This window comes from Diadema setosum, chromosome 16 (genome assembly GCF_964275005.1).
Source record: "Diadema setosum chromosome 16, eeDiaSeto1, whole genome shotgun sequence".
Classification (NCBI taxonomy): domain Eukaryota; kingdom Metazoa; phylum Echinodermata; class Echinoidea; order Diadematoida; family Diadematidae; genus Diadema; species Diadema setosum.
The window spans coordinates 5,608,002-5,627,480 of NC_092700.1; positions in this window are offsets into that span (position 1 = coordinate 5,608,002).

Below are 19,479 nucleotides of genomic sequence, written 5' to 3' on the forward strand. Positions count from 1 at the left end.
TTCAGGCTTACTTGAATACTTCCAAACTGAAGTTAAATTACATTCAATTAAAACAGAAAACTAAACATTTCAGGTAATAAAGGAAACATTAAACACAATGATAATGTATACATGTACGTAGACTCCATTTGCTTATGAAGAGAGACATTTGTTTAGCCCTTTTGATTGGGGTGCAATAGGTATACATATACAAATCATCAGAAATCTGCAGTTTTGACAGAAATAAAATGCTTCCTACATGTAGTCAGCTCTACTGTCCCAAACTGGATACATCCTTGAGATCTTTGAAGCATCAGCAACAGATATGGAATACATTATTGCATTTGATTGTAATGTTACTTTAGTTTGAAAGTATTCATTTATAATGGAGTCTTGTACACACATTACCAACACAATATCAGTATGTGGGGGTAACAGTAACTTTGTAAATTGCATTAAAAAGAGTTTTTAAAGGTGAAGAAATAAAATATCATCCTAGATATTTACATGTTATGTTAATACTATACTGACAATTAACATACATAAAAATCAAGTAAAAATATTATTCGTCTGGGGGGCAAAAGCAAGGTTAAAGGAAAGGTCAAAGGTCATAGCACTTTAACTTTCTCCAATAATATGTTTGATACCATTTTTGAATTCCTCTTTGAATTTCCTTTTGAATGGTACCAGTTTCACAAAAATTGGTCAACCAGTTCAGGCGCATTGTGCCGTTGAAATGGAAGGTCACAACCATTTTTGCCAAAACGAATCAAATAGGGCGGGCCATAGCTCGGAAACCGACGGACCGTTAATGCTAATTTTTTTTTGTTTCATGGGAAGGTAATGTTAAACTTTATGTGTACCAAATTTGAGCAAATTCTGAGACGGAAGGGTGCAAAATTGCACTTTCATTGGGTGAATTGGCATGGAATGACCCTAGAGCTCCATTATAGATAATTGTATCATACCTTTCTTTGATTTACAGTCCATCACTGGACACCAGAACATAACTGGATTTATTGTCAGTACTTCATAGGTCTTATCGCCATAAACTTTGCCAGTCATGCTCCTGAATCGGTCAAACTCATAAAGGAGAAACGAAGCATCTGTGCTGCAGAGGAGCTTGTTACAATTTTCTGACCATTTTCCATCAGACTTATGTTCTCTTACTAGTTCCTGGTGGATTTTAGAAGCTGTCACAAGAAAATAAAAATTAGATAAAGGAGTAAGTGAACAGGCTTTGAGCCAGTTTTGTCATTTCGATATCTTTAAAAAATAAACAAAACAAACAAACAAACAAAAAGAAACTAAGGAATATAGGGATTCTTAAATATAAGAAATATACTTTTACACAATACACACACCACTGCTTGTGATACATGTACAGCAGGGACATTGTTTATAAACAGTTTTCCAAATGTAAATCCAGGGGACAATAATTTGATTTGGGCTGGTGTAACTGGGAATTCTGACTCACTTTCATTTGCAAATGCAATAGACCCTATGCATAGAATTTCTGCCCCTACAAGATGCCAGAAAACAATGGTTATATTGAAATGTTGCCTGGTCAACCGATTCCCGGTATCAATGGGTTGTCAACTCTGATGCAAACCAGCGAAATGGTGTACATGACAAGCCATGCCCTCCACGATGGCGGCAATTTCAATTGTAATGCTGTTCCGCATGGTGGAATGCATATAGGGTCTGTAGCGGATACTCCCATAAAAAAAGTCCAATAAAAATTCTGTTAAAAATGAATGGGTCGGCTCATATGGCCTAATATAAATAACAATAGTGGTATATCTATGTGCAATGGCTACCTGATACTGATTTTTGTTGACATGCACAAGCACACTTTACATAGTAGTAAAAACACAAGAAATACTGTGGTTACCAGTAGTTTTCTCAAGCCATCACTTCATATGCAAAGGAAGACCCTATGAACAAATCTACTAGACCTTCATTATCTCATTAAGGCATCAGCATATTTGTGACCATCCACCACAAATCGCTTGTAAAGTCGGCACCGACTTGAGACTAGTTTCTGTTTGTTTTCAGTAGAAGAATTGATTAGGTGTTCTGTACCATAGTGCAATCCCTGGGCATTGTTGATTACGAAGAACGATAAAAGGCAATGGGTGGTAACTGGGTCGGTCATGTATAACATACTTCATTCAATCAATGCAAACAAACGCCCATGGATCACATTATCGTAGAGAACACCTGTTCAATTCTTCCACTGGAAACAAACAGAACCCAGAAACCAGACTCACCTTGGTACCAACTTAACGAGTGATTCGTTGTGGACGGTCACATTTTTGCCATGATCCTCAATAAGGGGCTTTCCCCCTGGAACCCCTGCCAAGTAGCTTTGCCTCCTGGAATGCATAACATTGGACAGAAATTTCATTGCATCTCAGTCCCAACCCCCCCCCCCCACCAATCAAAATCATCATGTCCTAAGCCTATGTACTTCTCATCATGACTAACACTTTTCACAGTTTATATGAAGCGTGTAATTCTAACAATGTTTTATAAAGGTGAAATATTTGTCTCACAAACATTATCACTAAACTTTATCAACCATTCTTAAACACTTTAGTCAGTTCTTGAAATTTCATTGGTTCCTGGCCGTGTTACATGAGATGATATACACATGGCTGCAGCATGTGCACGTCTACGCAATGCGCACACGCGCTGCTCGAACCAATTGGAGCCGCATAGTAATAACGGGACTGATCGATTCTAAAGCCCAGGTAATATTTTGTGTAAAAAATGTAAAAATTGCCTAGTCTAAAAGTTAGTCTATTTTTAAAATTAAAACCAATCTTGAATTGAAGTGTTTAAGAATGAGAATAAAGGTATTGTTTTTAGCTGCTGACTTGCATCTATATATCATATAACAAGCGATCGGATTCCATTATTTTTAGCATAGAACCGTTCGGCTACGCCTCACAGTTCTTGATATCGCCTGTGTTATATGAGACGACAGATGCACGTCAGCAACTAAAAACAATACCTTCATTCTCTAATTGACAATAAGCAGCAACAGTTTTTCAGAAGTAACATTATTAGGCCTACTATTTGGATGTCATTACTCATTAGCAACACCTCTTTTGGCACACACACATGGATTACGCGTGCAACATCAGGGTCATGTTATACGCGCGATGACGGTGATGCTCGCGTCAGACGCGAATGCACGGTAACTGCGGCGACGCGTTCACTGTGCACAGTGGCCATGGCCACTGCGAAGCACGGGTACCCGCTAGTTATAATAAAATTGTACATCATGACTTGTTATGTGGAGCAACACTACGGATAATATTTCTTGTTAGGAACACAAACTAGAGCAACTGTTCTCCAAGCAGAAGTGTCTGAGCATTGAACCAGATAGCCACGAGTGTATATGTTTATGCAGCTGTCATTTGTATGACGCACCTCTTGACCCCGGGAAAAGGGCGTCATGGTCGCGTCAAGTACCACCAATTTGATGACGCGTGGTACCGTCACGGGAGCAAAATGTCCGTCACATACTGACCCATTATGTGCGTCATAGGCTGCGTTTATCAACTTTCCCCAGTTTAAACGACTTTCGAAAGCCCTTTCGATAGCCCTTTCGATAGCCCTTTCCATAGCCCTTTCGAAAGCCCTTTCCATAGCCCTTTCGAAAGCCCTGTCCACTCCCTATACCATTAATGTGCCGCTTGTTTTCGTCGGCTGCGTTTATCAACTTTCCATAGCCCTTTCCATAGCCCTTTCGAGAGCTCTTTCCAAAGCCCTGACTGCCTGTACTATTAATGTGCCGCTTGTTTTCTAAGAAGGGACGGCGAAAAGCAATTACCATCATAAAGACATATCTTCCTTTGAGAGTGAGGAGTCATGATACAATGCCACATGAATCAATTGTCTTCCTATCTGTGAGGCAGCTCCTGTTTAGCACATACTTCAAATATTTCTGAGTGGCGGCATGAAACATGGGATCGAAGGGAATGAGACTGTTGTTACTCTATTTCTCAAACCTTGTTAGTGAGAGAAACACCTTGTTCCAAGCATATGCGTGCATTACACACAGCTGTATGTATACACCTGTGTACACGTACTCGTGTGCACTTTACGTGGCGCGCGTCTTTTCAGAAACCCGAAACGCATGGTTGCGTAACCGCAGTGATAGGGCGATCTAAAGGGCTTTCAAAACAGCTTTGCGTTTATCAACTTCGATAGGCTTTTACAAACAGGTTTCTGATAACCTGTTTAGGAAACCTGTTTGGATCGTCACAAATTTCGGGCTATCGAAAAGGCTTTCCTAAAGGGCTATCAAAACAGCTTTGCGTTTATCAACTCGTGAAAATTCCTTGAAAGCTGTTTGGATAACCTGTTTCTGCCGAGAAAAGGAGTTGATAAACGCACCCATAGTCGGTCATTTAACCAGAGTGTGTCAAAAGGTTCGTTAATATACTAATGATGCACAGGATAGAGACGCCACGAAATAATCCTGTGCATCATTTGTTTTATAAAATGGGTCGAAAATTCGAAAACTAACATCATTTTTCAGCGTTTTTCACGTACCTTTGTGGATCAAGACGTCCGAAGATGTTCGTCCCAAACTTTTACGCACGTCGCACTCGCGGAAGTCCCGCACATACAGTATAAGTATAATGGGGGGTTGGGTTTCCGGACACCCGCATGAAAACTTACTTATTTTACATAGAATATGCACCCTTTACCCTAAAGACTTGATATAGACTTCTCATATAGGCCTACTAGACACATATGGAAAGGTTTTTGGCCAAAAGTCTACTAAAATCATTCTACAGCTGAGAGTGCACGCTGCCCGCACACACAGAACGCCAAGGTGCACGCTTTGAATTATTCATGAGCCTACACGGTCTGCCACACACGTCGTGCACACAGCAGTGATACGGACTGGTCCATTGTCGAATATGGGTAAAATGCTGCAGAAACAACATAGGGCAGTCATAAACATAGCATTATATGGGTTTAATGTACATTGACAACATGACTTACATGCTTTTCATGAAATTGTTTACATTATCTGCTTTTTGACTGACCACACACTCACACACACACACATATATACGCACACACTCACTGAGGTATCAATCTTATATTGCTGACAGTCGCTTTCTGGTCATGGGCAGCAACTTCAGTAAATTGATAGCAAAACCCAAGTACACTCTAAAAGATGCACAAATAGAAACTGAAAGCTGATGTAGTGTAGATTCACAATCATGTTGGAATGTTGACCACTGCAAGTTCCACCGGCACTGCACTGCACTGTGCTTCATGCTCCACTCGCGGTTACCTGGGCACGTTCACCCCCATTACACAATGGTGCACTCTGCGTATATGTGCTTGCCGAGAAAGATATGATCATCGAACATCATCGAAGAAGAAAATTCCCATTTTCTATATCTTCTCAGCAACATATAAAGTCATAACTGGTACAGTAGGTGGTCAGTTAATACAAGGGTTCACCGCTGACTTCAGGAAACTTAGAAATGAGAAATACATATCCAATTTACGTTATAACTCACGGTATATGAAATCATAACTCGTCCAAATGCAGCCACGAATAAACAGTGACGTCATGTTTCATATGATAATGAGCTTCTCTGAGTCGCTGATTGTGATTGGATTGAGGACGGGACCTTCTCAGTTTTTTGCCAATTCCGACAAGACCTACAATCCAATCACAATGAGTTTGACATATATGATAGAGAATTTTTTGGCGCGTAATATGGTAGAAGCCACAGCGTCATGTGCCATTCGGTTGCGGAGATACAGCCTTTCAAATAGGGAGGTATCACTGCATCACACGGCGAATACTTCAGGAAGTGTGTACAATCCTATGGGACAGTTATTCTGAAGTGAACTCACAAAGCTGTTTTTGAGCAGCCAGTCCGACGTTATTAGAAGTCCATTTATCTTCTGATTTTAGTATTCTACAGAAAAATGTCCTAAGACTAGAAAACCGCTAGCCACAAGTCCACGGACATTACTTACTTTATGATATTTTTCCATTAATGACAGTAAGTCGGGTTTTGCTTGTGCGTCTCCATAGGTTATAACACAGGGTGCGCGCGCGCGTGTTCTGTGTGTATTAAAAGAGACAACCTTTCCATATGCATACTCTGAAAACGGCGTGAGAATTAACCTGCTAAATCGTTGGATTTGCTCTTCAAAGTGACTCCATGTACGTGTCCGGTCCCATAACGCTTGGTCTACTGTACTGTACAAAGTGTACGTATAGTACAGTATACGTACGTACGCCACATATGTTATGCACAAGGGAAGTTGTTTACAGGATTGACAGCGCGTACGCGTATGCATGCAATTCATCAAAGGAGCCGCCGCGCGCACAGACGATCGGCAATCTACCATAGGATTACAGGCAGTGCAGTTGTACTGAAGTAAAGGAAGGAGGTGTGTCTCATTTCAGCGCTTCCTATTGGCTACATTCTTGAACCCATTTCATAATAGGACCGTCATGTAATTTTGCGAGGCTTCTTGCATGGTATCCCCCCCCCCCTCCGTAACAGAATAAAACAAACTCGCGATCGCGATCCGGGCGAATTCACCGGGTCCTGAAAACGCGAAAATGACACAATTTTCATTCAGTTTTATTATAACATACTGATACTCACTTCATTCTCGTATGTCTTCTTTTTCTATCTGATGTCAGACTAAAGGTCTTTTCAGAAGGTTTGAGCACAAATTTGCTCAAAAAACCACACTACCAAACACGATTTGTGATTAAAATAATCACATACAGCCCGCGGCATCGCGAAGCTCGCTATCCTTCAATCGCATTCACTGCTGTAGTGTAGCATCGACCGACCGTCGACCGTGAAATCTGCTGCAAAACCATGTGCGTGATGTGGACCGTGTTGTACATGTATACAGTACAGGCGTACAGTACAGGCGTACATACACGTGTACAGAAGACGAGGCATGGCAGAGCAGAGGCCAGGCCGCGATTATTTTTTCCGTAACCCTAACCTGCCGATCGACACACAAACGATTATGGAACTACTGAGAGTCTTATTCATATTTATGAACAAAATATTTACGTCGATGTAGGGCAATTTGTTAATCAGTTGCAATACTGACAGTCTATTATTAACTTAAAATAGTAAATTCTATTCAAACACTAGCCATATAAACCATGTACCTAACTTAGGGTTTAACAAGGTTCGTGTTTAAATATAGGCAGGGGCTTCAATCAAGCTGTTTTCGAATCGGGGAAGGGGAGGCGGGAGGTTACGGAAAAAAATTACTGTGGCCATGCCAGGCCGTAGTTTCGCGAAACTAGATATATTATAGTTCGAGGACATGCCATAGCAACGTGTAGGCCTATATATCAAAACACGCGTTTCTATGGGATGTCCATGAACTAGGGAACGGTTTTGAGAAATTCGAAGTCATTCGAAGTTGAAGTGGTCTTTTCCTATGCATTTTTAGGTGATCCGAGTATCCTCTCGAATCACCTTCTGTATCTGTACGGATTCTTTCTTTCTTTCTTTCTTTCTTCTTCTTCTTCTTCTTCTTTCTTTATTTCTCCCCAAAAGTTGTGCAGAGGTTAGCTCAGAAAGTGCTATGCCTATCAAGTTCATACTTATACCATGTATGTATCGTGTCCCAAAGACGACAGATCTAGTTATTTTTTGTTGTTGTTCATATCTCAAAAATTCGATTTCTTATTTTTTTTTTCAACTGGTATTTGGGAGTCTTGTAATATATTTAAAATGTTGATAGAAATTTCTGAATATATTCAGAAAGTACGCCTAGGCGCCTACTGTTTGGATAAACGGTAAACATAGTCTACGTTCGATACGAAGAAATCATTACGTCTTTCACTTGAGGAAAAACATACAAAACAAACAAACAAAAAACACGTACGAACGAATGTTGATAGCCAAAACCAGGGAGGTGGAAGAAAGACCTCCCTGGCCAAAACTTTGATAAGTAATAAGCAGTTATGATGAGCGTGAACTGAAATTAATTGTCACGATTTTGCTGTCTAACCAGGTGATGACTGCATCTCATTGAACCTACTCGTAGTGAATTTCTCTGGGCATACGAGACCTTTTTATTTCTGTGATTGCATTTTTAATTGACTGATTAATCGATCTTTTTTTTTTTTTTAGTGTTCAAGGAACATAAGATATTCGATCAAGTACACTATATTCGACTGTTTGATGTTTCCTACTATGCGCCAAAAGAAAGGCTATAGAATCACGATATCTTTGCAATGATTCCTTTAATTCAACTAATGATCTGGTTCTTCGATCGATATTTCCAGGATATTTACACGCTGTTTATTCCAGCGCGCGCATTCTTTCGTCTGGCACGCACCTGGGTGTGGCACTGCTTTTGTGGAAATTTCCACAAGGGGAGAGAGGTGGGGTGTCAAGTTTCTTCGAGCCGAAGAGACTGCATGTAACACAATCTCTTCGCTCTGATTTATTGTCATTCGTGCTTTCCCCTTATTCTTTGCTGATGTTGGTAAAATCAGACAACTTGTCTAAAATTTGTCAGAAATTTTCTTTAGGTATGCAAGAAGAGAAAGGGGAAAGGAAAAGAGAAAAAAAAAGAGGAAAGAAGAAGAAGGCCAAGGGGAAGGAAGAACCTGGGGTGTTAAGTTGGATTGACATTTTCGGGGGAATTGGCGACTGCCAATGTTAGACAGTCATTGACCTCTAAAGTCTCTAACAACATGTTAGAGGTCATTTTTAGTGTTTGGGTTAACTGGGGGGGGGGGGACATTTCTGATGGGGGAAATGCCTCATAACCCCCCCCCCCCACCCTCTCTCTCTCTCTCTCTCTCTCTTTAACTTATGTGAATTTTAACACTTCAATCTATCTTTTAGGCCCGTGAAGATTAAACTAGCAGAATTAGATTATTATCCATAATCATATAAATCTAGGCCTTACAAAGAAATACAGTGTCACTCACGTCGTTACAAGTCGCGACGACGTGGAATCGGGGAAATCTCCACCGACTCCCGTCCTCAGATTTAGAAGACGACCCGAGGGTAAGAATTTGAGACGTCACCTCGTACTAAGCTTGACGTTCGGTCTGGCGTTAGAAAGCTGCCTAATGCAATGAAAAAACCCCACCCCATTCCTAAATAATCCAAACTGCCTTTAGAGCCACGTTCTATTACAACCACAACACACAAAAAAAAATGTAAATAAAAACAAACACAAAACAATAAATAAATATATTTTTTTTAAATTGTTCCAAATTCGAATAGACTAATAGTAATATAAATCTTAGGGCTTACCTTTATATCAGATGCCATGTACATGGCTTCCTGTGTTATCTTGTTCCGGTAACATGTGGGTTATGAAATTATAATCATCATGATTTAAAAAAAAAAAAAAAAATAATTGATCAAATGGAATTATAAACACTTTAAAATTAAAGAAATCGCGTAAATCAGAAATAATTTGTTTTCATATTGAAAACTTTCGCCCTAATTCACGCAGAAAATCCGACGTAGCAGACGCTGGAGAAAGTGAGTGCGTGTGGGGCGAGTGGCTAGTCGACACGTTAATGGGGGTGGCCTGCAGCACCGTGCGTGGAGGGACATCATGTTCACATAATTTCACGCGTAGTGTGTTGTGTGTAGGCGGCAGAAATCGGGTTAAATCTACAGTTGAGATATAATCTAGGACCTTATCATTCCTTTACAACATTATTTCAGTTGATTACCTGTGCACAACACGTGTATATAAGCACCCGATTGCAGACAGCAGGTGGCAAGCGACCGTTGCAACTACTTACATTATTACCACCTCCGAAGAAAATGCACCAGTCCGACTAGAGCCATCATCGAAAAATGAGAAGGAATGTGAAATATATTTGGTTGTTTTTGCTCCCAAACTTAGCAGTTATGTTGCTCATAAGGCTGCTACGTATCTAGATAATGTCTCACATACAACTGTATCTTGATATTGCATTGAAAATGATATTTGGCGAGAAACAAAAGCTTGAAATCACAGGAATTCACACTGCTGACGACGGCAGACAGTGAAGGTCAACGGCTCAAATTTTCGTTGGTAGTCTCGTCACGTGATAGCTCTGTGTGGATTGTACACGTTCCCTATGACAGCAATTGTGACTGGGTAGTCTAGCTTTACTGCTTATTTGCGTCAGGACTGCTCAACCAATGAACAAGATTCTTATATTACAAAAATGGGCAGAATCTCTACTTTCTAAAACCGTGCGCCCCAAGTTCGTGCGACTTTCCGTTCTCGAGATATCCCGTGTGGAAGAATTGCAAGACGGCAAAATGTGCTCAAATTCGTCAAATTTGGACTGTTCGCCATAGACAAATCTACTCATAAGGTACTTTTCTGATCAAATTTGCGTCACGACTACAAATGTTACAATAATGATATATACAAATAAATAATCCCTAAAGTGTCTACATTCAGAATCCGGGCGCCCCAAGTTCGCTTCTTAAATAGTTTAAAAGTTATGGCAGATTTTGTGGAAAAATGCGTCGATTTTTGACCCGTTTTACGTGTTGTAGCGTTCGCGCGGAAGCGCGGCTTCGCATATGACCGAAAGTTTTCAATATGATGTGTTTATCATTAATAATGATCAAGTCACTTGGTCTAATATCTAAATGAGACTCCATGAGTTTCTTCAGCAGTGGGCTCGCTTTTGACGACATATTTTTGTATCTTGACTCGACTCGACTATACAGTATTCGACTTGAGAAAAGAATGAAGATGGCGTATCGATATCTCTTGTGAATATCGATACAGACCTCATTTTAACTTCCAACCAATGAAACAGCCGCAAATTTGCAAAGAATCGTTTTTCAAGTAGTTCAAGTTTTGACACGTCCGGCGCACCATGAATCGAAATGACGTCATCTCTTAGTTTGTTTGGGTTTTATCCTTCGATCTCTAACCACTGGATATAGCATAGTACCAAAGACGCTATTGTGGCATTGCCTATTTTTCATGTACACGAATTAATCCTTATTTTTCTAAAATATTTTGTTACGATTCAAGCACTTTATATCACAAAAATCGTGTATAATTTTAAAATCTTTTTAAGATAATATTAACACCATTTATCTTAATGCTTGCGGGCGGACTGAGTTGTATTCTTAGCTCTGTGATTATAATTCTGCCCGATCAGTCAGGCGCAAGATCGATTTACCGATCTTATGGAAAAGAATGGTTTTTGGCTGTTTTCAATCACCCGCCGCGTGATGGCGTAGAATTTGAGATCGTGCTACATAGACTCTACGCAGTCGTTTATTCAAAACAACCAAAAACATCAAAATTATTAATCGATCTGCACGCAAGAATGATAGGAGTTGCGTATACGTGAACGGGTGACATGGTAACTTCATTCTCACACACACACACACACACACACAAACACACACACATGCACAGAATATTTCTCAGTATAGTTTCTTTTTGAAGGTATTGCAGTTTTGTTACGTTATTAGTAGTATACACACACGCACACACACACACACACACATACATACATACACACAAACACACATATTTTTAGTGTCTCAATATGTAGCGCTTTTATTCTAAGACAATGCAGTTCCATTTCGCGATTACTATGGTCCAAAAACTACCTGGCCTGATGTGCATGCTTGGTGGGGGGGGGGGGGGGGGGGTCAAGTAGGAGAAGCAAACCCCATAATTTGAAAACCAAACAGGGTGTTGACCCATAATTATACGCAGAGCGGGAGATGTTTTTAGTACCGTTTTAGAATGTTTTCCCCTGCTCGTTTGTCATAATTCAATTGCATATCTTGGTATATAAGAAATCAAAACAAGTACAATTACATAATCTTACCCCCCGGTTCAATAGAGGGGTTTCGTAATGTCAAATTTTATGCACACACCTTTGTTAAATTTCGATAAGCAAACATTTGTTCACCTGATAACAAACAATAACATTGTAATGGATGGAATGATCGTCACCCGCAGTGAATGTTGCTATAGGTTTGACAAGCTACAATGTTTGTCCGACTTGGCAATACTAATGTATGCAGTTCGCCTTCTGACTATTGTGATGTGGTTGTATTTGACAGGTGAATACATAGTTTGTCTACATTACCAAATCATCTATTCTGCTCCACCCCCCCCCCCTTCTACTCTATGTCTCTGAGCTTCACGATAAGATGTTACATTGATAAACATTAGCGAGTTGCAACCCAACTGATAACAAACAATACCCTTACCAGATTGCGTTATTTGACAAAGCGCCTGTTCGAACACGTCTATAAGGAACGGTTCGTTCAAATCTTCAAAAATATCGAGCCTAATTACGTATTCCAGTGGAAATTCTCAAAAATGTCATGGCTCATTTTCTTTTATATTAACAGAGAAGTATCATTATGTATTCTTCATGATTCATGCGCTTTGTAAAAAATATTGAGCCATGACATTTTCCGTAAATATTTTTTGAAAAACGGTACTGCAAACCAAACATTTGTTGGCCATAGGTATAACACGCAACGCATCGCAAAGCATGACGGGACTAAGGTTTATGTATTATTCATCAGGCCCCAAAACAGCCATAAACCGTTCTTTTGGGGAAGAACGGTATTTCGATCTTGTGCCTGACTGCCGATTGCGGTCCAAATGTGCTTGCTCCATGCATACCGCACGCTTTCCTATCTTGTTAACTCTTTGATAGTACCAAAGATATTAGAGTTAACAAGATAGGAAAGCGCACAGAATGCACGGAGCAAGCACATTTGGACCTCATTTGGGGAAGGGAGAAGAATTAAAGTGGAATTTTGTGAGAAGTTAACCCGTTGAAGACGAGTCCCGGGTATAATCGGGCTGGGGTCATAAGAATTGCGTGTAATAGTAAAAAATCAGCTCGTCTTCAACGGGTTAATGGAACTTAGTACAATTTTATGTGACTTTGTGAACCTTTGCGCAATTTTGCATAACTTTGTGAAAAGTTAATGTAACTTTGTACAACTTTGCGCAATTTTTTGCAACTTTGTGAGAAGGTCATGCAACTTTGTACAACTTTGCACATTTTTGTGCAACTTCGTGAGAAGTTTATGCAATTTAGTGCAACTTTGTACAATTTTGCGCAATTTAGTGCAACTTTGTACAATTTTGCGCAATTTTTAGTGCAACTTTGTACAATTTTGCGCAATTTAGTGCAACTTTGTACAATTTTGCGCAATTTATTGCAACTTTGTACAATTTTGCGCAATTTAGTGCAACTTTGAGAAAAGTTTGTGCAACTTTGTACAATTTTGCGCAATTTAGTGCAACTTTGAGAAAAGTTTGTGCAACTTTGTACAATTTTGCGCAATTTAGTGCAACTTTGAGAAAAGTTTGTGCAACTTTGTACAATTTTGCGCAATTTTGTGCAACTTTGTGAAAAGTTTATGCAACTTTGTACAACTTTGCGCAATTTTGAGCAACTTTGTGAAAAGTTTATGCAATTTTGTACAACTTTGTGCAACTTTGGTCAATTTTGTCAATTTTTGGCAACTTTTGTCAATTTCCACTGTGACATGGGGCCTAACAGAGTACAAAGTCGCATTTATAGAGCATTTAAAAGTAAATTTCTAGGAAATTAAACTTGGGTTAAAAAAAAAAAATAGTGCGAATGAATATAACATAAAGGGGAGGGGGGTGCATTTTGATGTGACGGTGTGAAATCCTCGGCGAGGGAGCGAAGCGACCCAGCCGGGGGGGGGGGGGGGGGAGGGTGTGGGAGGGGGATATCCCCCTCCCACGGTACGGACTTTTTGTAAAATAGAGTACAAAAGTCGCGTGTATAGAGCATTCAAAAGTAAATTTCTAGGAAATTAAACATGGCGAAAAAAAATAGTATGAAGGACTACGATTATATAGCATACGGGGGTACATTATGTAAAGGCCAATAGGGGGGTTAGGGGCGAAAATTTTGCATTTTAAGTTATGAAATTGACACCTTTTAAACAATAAAAATGCTTTTATTGTTCATATTGGTCTTTAAGATAATTATTTGTTACAGGGGACACGGGGGAGGGGCAAGCACCCCACCCCTGCCCCCCCCCCCCCCGCCCCTGCTTCCGGCGCCCTGGTTTTAATATACCTATTATCTATACCAAGTTCAGCATCATCCTTCTTGGATTTGTGTTGCTGAAGATATCCCACCTCTTCCAGGTTGATGACCTTGTGGTATATAGTGAATATGGAGAAGCGCAAGACTTGCCAAGAGACGTTACTTGAGTTTGGGTCATGCGTTTTTGTTTTTGTTTTATTTTGGTTGTTGTTACTAGTGTTGCTTTTGATGTTTTATCTTTAAAAATCATTCTTCTGTCGTATTTGGAGCTTTGGGAAGAAGTTTCATTATTTTTTTTTTGTTCAAACGGAGCCAGCTCGCTAGGAATGGGGTGGGGGGGGGGGGGGGGGTTCTTTCGAACTCTCTTCACCCCCTCCCCCCCCCCCCCCCCAGTTACGGGCCTGTACAAGTATCAATTACCGCGATCAGCATGTTCGTTTGTATTCGCTTTGTTGTTGTGCACCATCCTTGTACAGCCCTGTCGCGTTTTTACAGCGACTGGATCTAGTTTCTAGACCAAGTCTAGTTAGGCCTACACTGATGAGTAGGCCTAACGTTAGTTCTAGAAGAACACCTAGGGCCTAACATGTCACAGTAGACAGGTCTACATCATTAAAGTACCGAAGTCCGTAGGCCTAGGCCTAACGTTACACAGGCTACGTATTTTAGGCCTAGGCCTACTAGACAAGCAGACCCTACTAAAGTACTAAGTAGGCCCTACATTATTAATACTTCACTGTCTTCAGTTAGAGGCTGGGGTATGCTTAGGCTTATTTTATTAGATTAGCGAAGAACTAGAGAGTTCAAGAGATAATTCTAACGTTAGAATTCTAGAGAAAGTAGAGGATCAAACGTTAGAGATTTTTAGAGCAGAAATAGAGGTTTCACACATTTTAGACCTAGGCTAACCCGCTAGACACGTTCTAACGTTACACTAAAGTAGATTCCATATCCTTGACCTGATAATCTAGCCTAGAAAACTAGACCTTGTCTAGGCCTAGACGTTAACTGTTACACCCAGTCCCAGTAGCCTAGTATAAGCTCTAGGACTAGGCCTAGTAGCACTAGACCTGGGTTGAAGATGACTTGTGAACTCGCGACTTGTGCGTGAATTTTGAAGGGGATGACAAAGCGCATCGCGCTACCGACTCCCCGACGCCTAAAGGTAGGTAACGTTAGAACGTTAGATCTATCATTAGATACTAACCCGTAACGTAGAGGTTAGGCACCTATAACTTAGGCTGCCTAAATAGATTCTAACGTTAGACTCCATCACGTGTCTCCAAATAGAATCTAGACCTAGGCCCCTACGTCAACATAAGGTTTCTAACGTTAGGCCGAGTAAAGCCCACAGCCTGTTCCAGACTCGTCGGCGCTAGGCCCTAGTCTAGGTAATGTAGGCCTGTGTATAGAACGTTTAACGTTAGAACTCTATAGTTCACGTTTAACATTTAGTATCCATGTCGAGATCTCTCAAAAGTCTAACGTTAGAACAGTTTCTAACGGCTGCGCGCCTGCGTTCATTCCGCACAACCAAATTTCACCAAAATCACACTTTGGCCTAACATGTTAGGCCTAACGTTAATACCTTATTTCCAATCACTCACGTGAATTCGAATCAAATCAGGTAGGTCCTATCGGGAAGTGTTGATACTAACGTCGACTTGGATGTCGCCAAGACCCTGGCTGGCGCGTACGCAGCCAAGCCAGGGCAGCACTGTACGAGGTTCGTGTCTGAAGTTAGTACAGTAGTCGAGTCGAGTCGTACTCTCGAGTTGCGCGAACTATACCTACGACGAGCGAGGAGAGACGAATGAGGGCTACACACTTGCACGTGTATAATGTACATGGTAACAATGGTACACATGACTATGACAAGCCAAATGCGTCGTAAAAGCAATGTATCATAGACTATCCGTGATGATGTTCAGCACCTCGTACACAAAATGAACACACATACAGCCATTCAAAAGAACACATACATACACAACATGCCTAGATACATAGCCTAAATTCACACACACACAAATAAAACCTGATACACAACCACACAATTCTTGCCCTGTAGTTCGTAGCCAACGTGCGTGTGCATACACATACACACGAACATACGTAGGCCAGCTATTACAATCATGATAGGCCCTACATGATTATTTCAATTTAATTTTTCAGTTTCAATTTAGTCTCATATTTTATATCTAGCTAGGAAGCACAATGGAATATTTAAAATATCATAGAACATAGTGGTCAGTCTATGAAAGTTGGAATCTGAGAATGAATGCTAAAGAGTTATGATGGAACCATTCAAGCTTGTTAAGCTTCAGTTCCTCAACCCTGTGGGTACAACAAATTACAAAACATAAAAAAAAAAGAAGATAAAAATACTCTGGAATCTAGCAAGTTCTTTTCTAATGCAGGTTTGGAGGTTGGATACGCCACGTATCCAAACAAACAATTAGAAAAAGAAATCCAATCAAACAATTAGAAAATTAGTATACATTTTGTGTCCTCCGAAGAGGCGGGGAAGTATTAAGAAGAGAGCACATACACCAGCAAATCAAGAAAAAGTCCATCAGCCAGTTGCAGTGCAGTGAGTTTAAAAATGCTAGCTGTTACCGCACCCCCGATGTCTTCAGATAAGCATGTGCAGTAATTAAGGGCGCATACAGCTATAGCCTCAAGTCTAAAACATGACAACACCCATACAGTACAGCCGGAGAGTCCTAAACAAAATAACATGCAAACATACAAGTATAAAGAATTAATACAAAATAATACAAACAAATACATGAAAGTACATATATATATGTATATGTATAAATATCCATATATTCAGTGGCGTAACTACGGGGGGGGGGGGGCATGGGGGGGGGGCACGTGCCCCCCAATCCGATTGGTAAAAAAAAAAAAGAAAAAAAAAGAAGAAAAAAAAGAAAAAAAAAACCTACCAAAATGGTAATTCAAGGGTTAGTAAACTGCTTTTGAAATCGACATGAAAGGATGATCAAGAAAAAAGATATTTTTCTAAGATTTCTTTAACCATAATAATTAAAGAGGTATTATAGTGAAACATTGTTCAAAAAGCCCGGAGACGACAAAAGATTGTGATTCAGTGTGATTCCTGGTTGGCATTTTGAATACAAGCAGGATGTGCGCAGTGTACTGAGAACATCGGAATGGCAAAAAGAGTCGCTGCAATGTTGCGCAATGTGATGTTTGATAGGTTGTACACATTTGCTATCAAAGCTTGATCATTGATTTTGCGGTGTTGCTTTACATACTAGTCTATATTAAAATGCCTTGCATTGCCAATGATAAGACTTGACCTTGGCTATTTCTAACTTTTCTATCTATATGAAACACACACTCACAAACACAAACAAATTAGGGGTAGCTCTATATAAAGTGCAGATTTCGGACATCCTTCTCCCGCTTGGTCACTTCGACGCCCCCTCGCTGGTCATACCTCCCCCAATCATGAACATAAGCCGACACCCTTGACTACCAGTGGCGGATCCAGGGGGCGCACCGGGCGCTCCCTCCCTCCAAAGCGAAAAAATATATATGTAGCTACAAACGACAGTTTTTGGACTGTAAAATGTCACAATTTTCAAGCTCGCTCGCTTCGCTCGCTCGCATTTAATCGTTATGCAATTCTCCTGATGCTGCTGTCAGTAATTGCCAGCAGTTGCGCCCGGTGCGTCCCCGCACCTTAATTTCCAAAGCGAAAAAATATAGCTACAAACGGCAGTTTGGGGACCGTAAAATGCCAAAATTTTCAAGCCCGCTCGCTCGCATTTAATCGTTATGCAATTCTCCTGATGTTGCTGTAAGTAATTGCCAGCTGTTGCGCCCGGTGCGCCCCCCCTTAATTTACAAAGCGAAAAAAATATAGCTACAAACGGCAGTTTTGGGACTGTAATGTCAAAATTTTCAAGCTCGCTCGCTTCGCTCGCTCGCATCTAATCGCTATGCAATTCTCCTGATGTTGCTGTCAATAATTTCCAGCAGTTGCGCCCGGTGCGCCCCCTCCCCTTAATTTCCAAAGCGAAAAGATATAGCTAAAAACGGCAGTTTTGGGACTATAAAATGTCAAAATTTTCAAGCTCGCTCGCTTCGCTCGCTCGCATTTAATTGTTATGCAATTCTCCTGATGTTGCTGTCAGTAATTGCCAGCAGTTGCGCCCGGTGCGCCCCCTCTCCTTAATTTAAAGAGCGAAAAAAATATAGCTACAAACGGCAGTTTTGGGACTGTAAAATGTCAAAATTTTCAAGCTCGCTCGCTTCGCTCGCTCGCATTTAATCGCTATGCAATTCTCCTGATGTTGCTGTCAGTAATTGCCAGCAGTTGCGCCCGGTGCGCCCCCTCCCCTTAATTTCCAAAGCGAAAAATATACCTGAAAACGGCAGTTTTGGGAACATGAAATATCAAAATTTTCAAGCTCGCTCGCTTCGCTCGCTCGCATTTAACCGTTCATATGCCATTCTCCTGATATTACTGCCAGTAATTGCCAACAGTTGCACCCGGTGCGCCCCTCCCCCCTGAATTTCCAAAGCAAAAAAATATAGCTACAAACGGCAGTTTGGGACTGTAAAATGTCAAAATTTTCAAGCTCGCTCGCTTCGCTCGCTCGCATTTAATCGTTATGCCATTCTCGTGATGTTACTGCCAGCAACTGCCAGCAGTTGCACCCGGTGCAACCCCCATAATTTCCAAACAAATATATATATATATATATATATATGTGTGTGTATATGTATACATACATATATTATTATATATAGCTACAAACGGCAGTTTGGACAAACGGCAGTTTGGGGACTGTAAAATGTCAAAATTTTCAAGCTCGCTCGCTCCGCTCGCTCGCATGTTACGTTATGCAATTCTGATGTTGCTGCCATGAGGTGCCCCCCCCCCCCCCAATGTCTTGACCCACGGTACGCCACTGCATATATCATTAGTCTTTATATTTCTTCATCCTGAAAACGCTGATGTATCGCCTCTTCTGTGGTTATTTTGTCATTTATTTCGTGTACAGGACCTACTCTTTATATTGTTCATTCTGGTTTTTGTTTCGTGTCTGTACGATGCTCATAATATGTGGGACCTATATTCTTTACCTGTCGAATAGATTAAAATAATGACAATAATAATGATTATAATTATAATGATAAAGATAACTACAGAAGCGCTCGGAGAGGGCTGACCTCTGTTAAGCAGCTCATTTCCTCCACTGATAATGTCGTTCTTCCATAAAGATATCAGTCTACTGATCAGTGATTTCCATCCGTAATGCATGCTGACAATCACCCGATTTCCCAAGATAGAAGCTTTTTGTTACGTCAATTTCCAGCTGTGCAACGCGCCTCGGTTGCCCTAGCACCAACTAGAGCATGTACTTTAG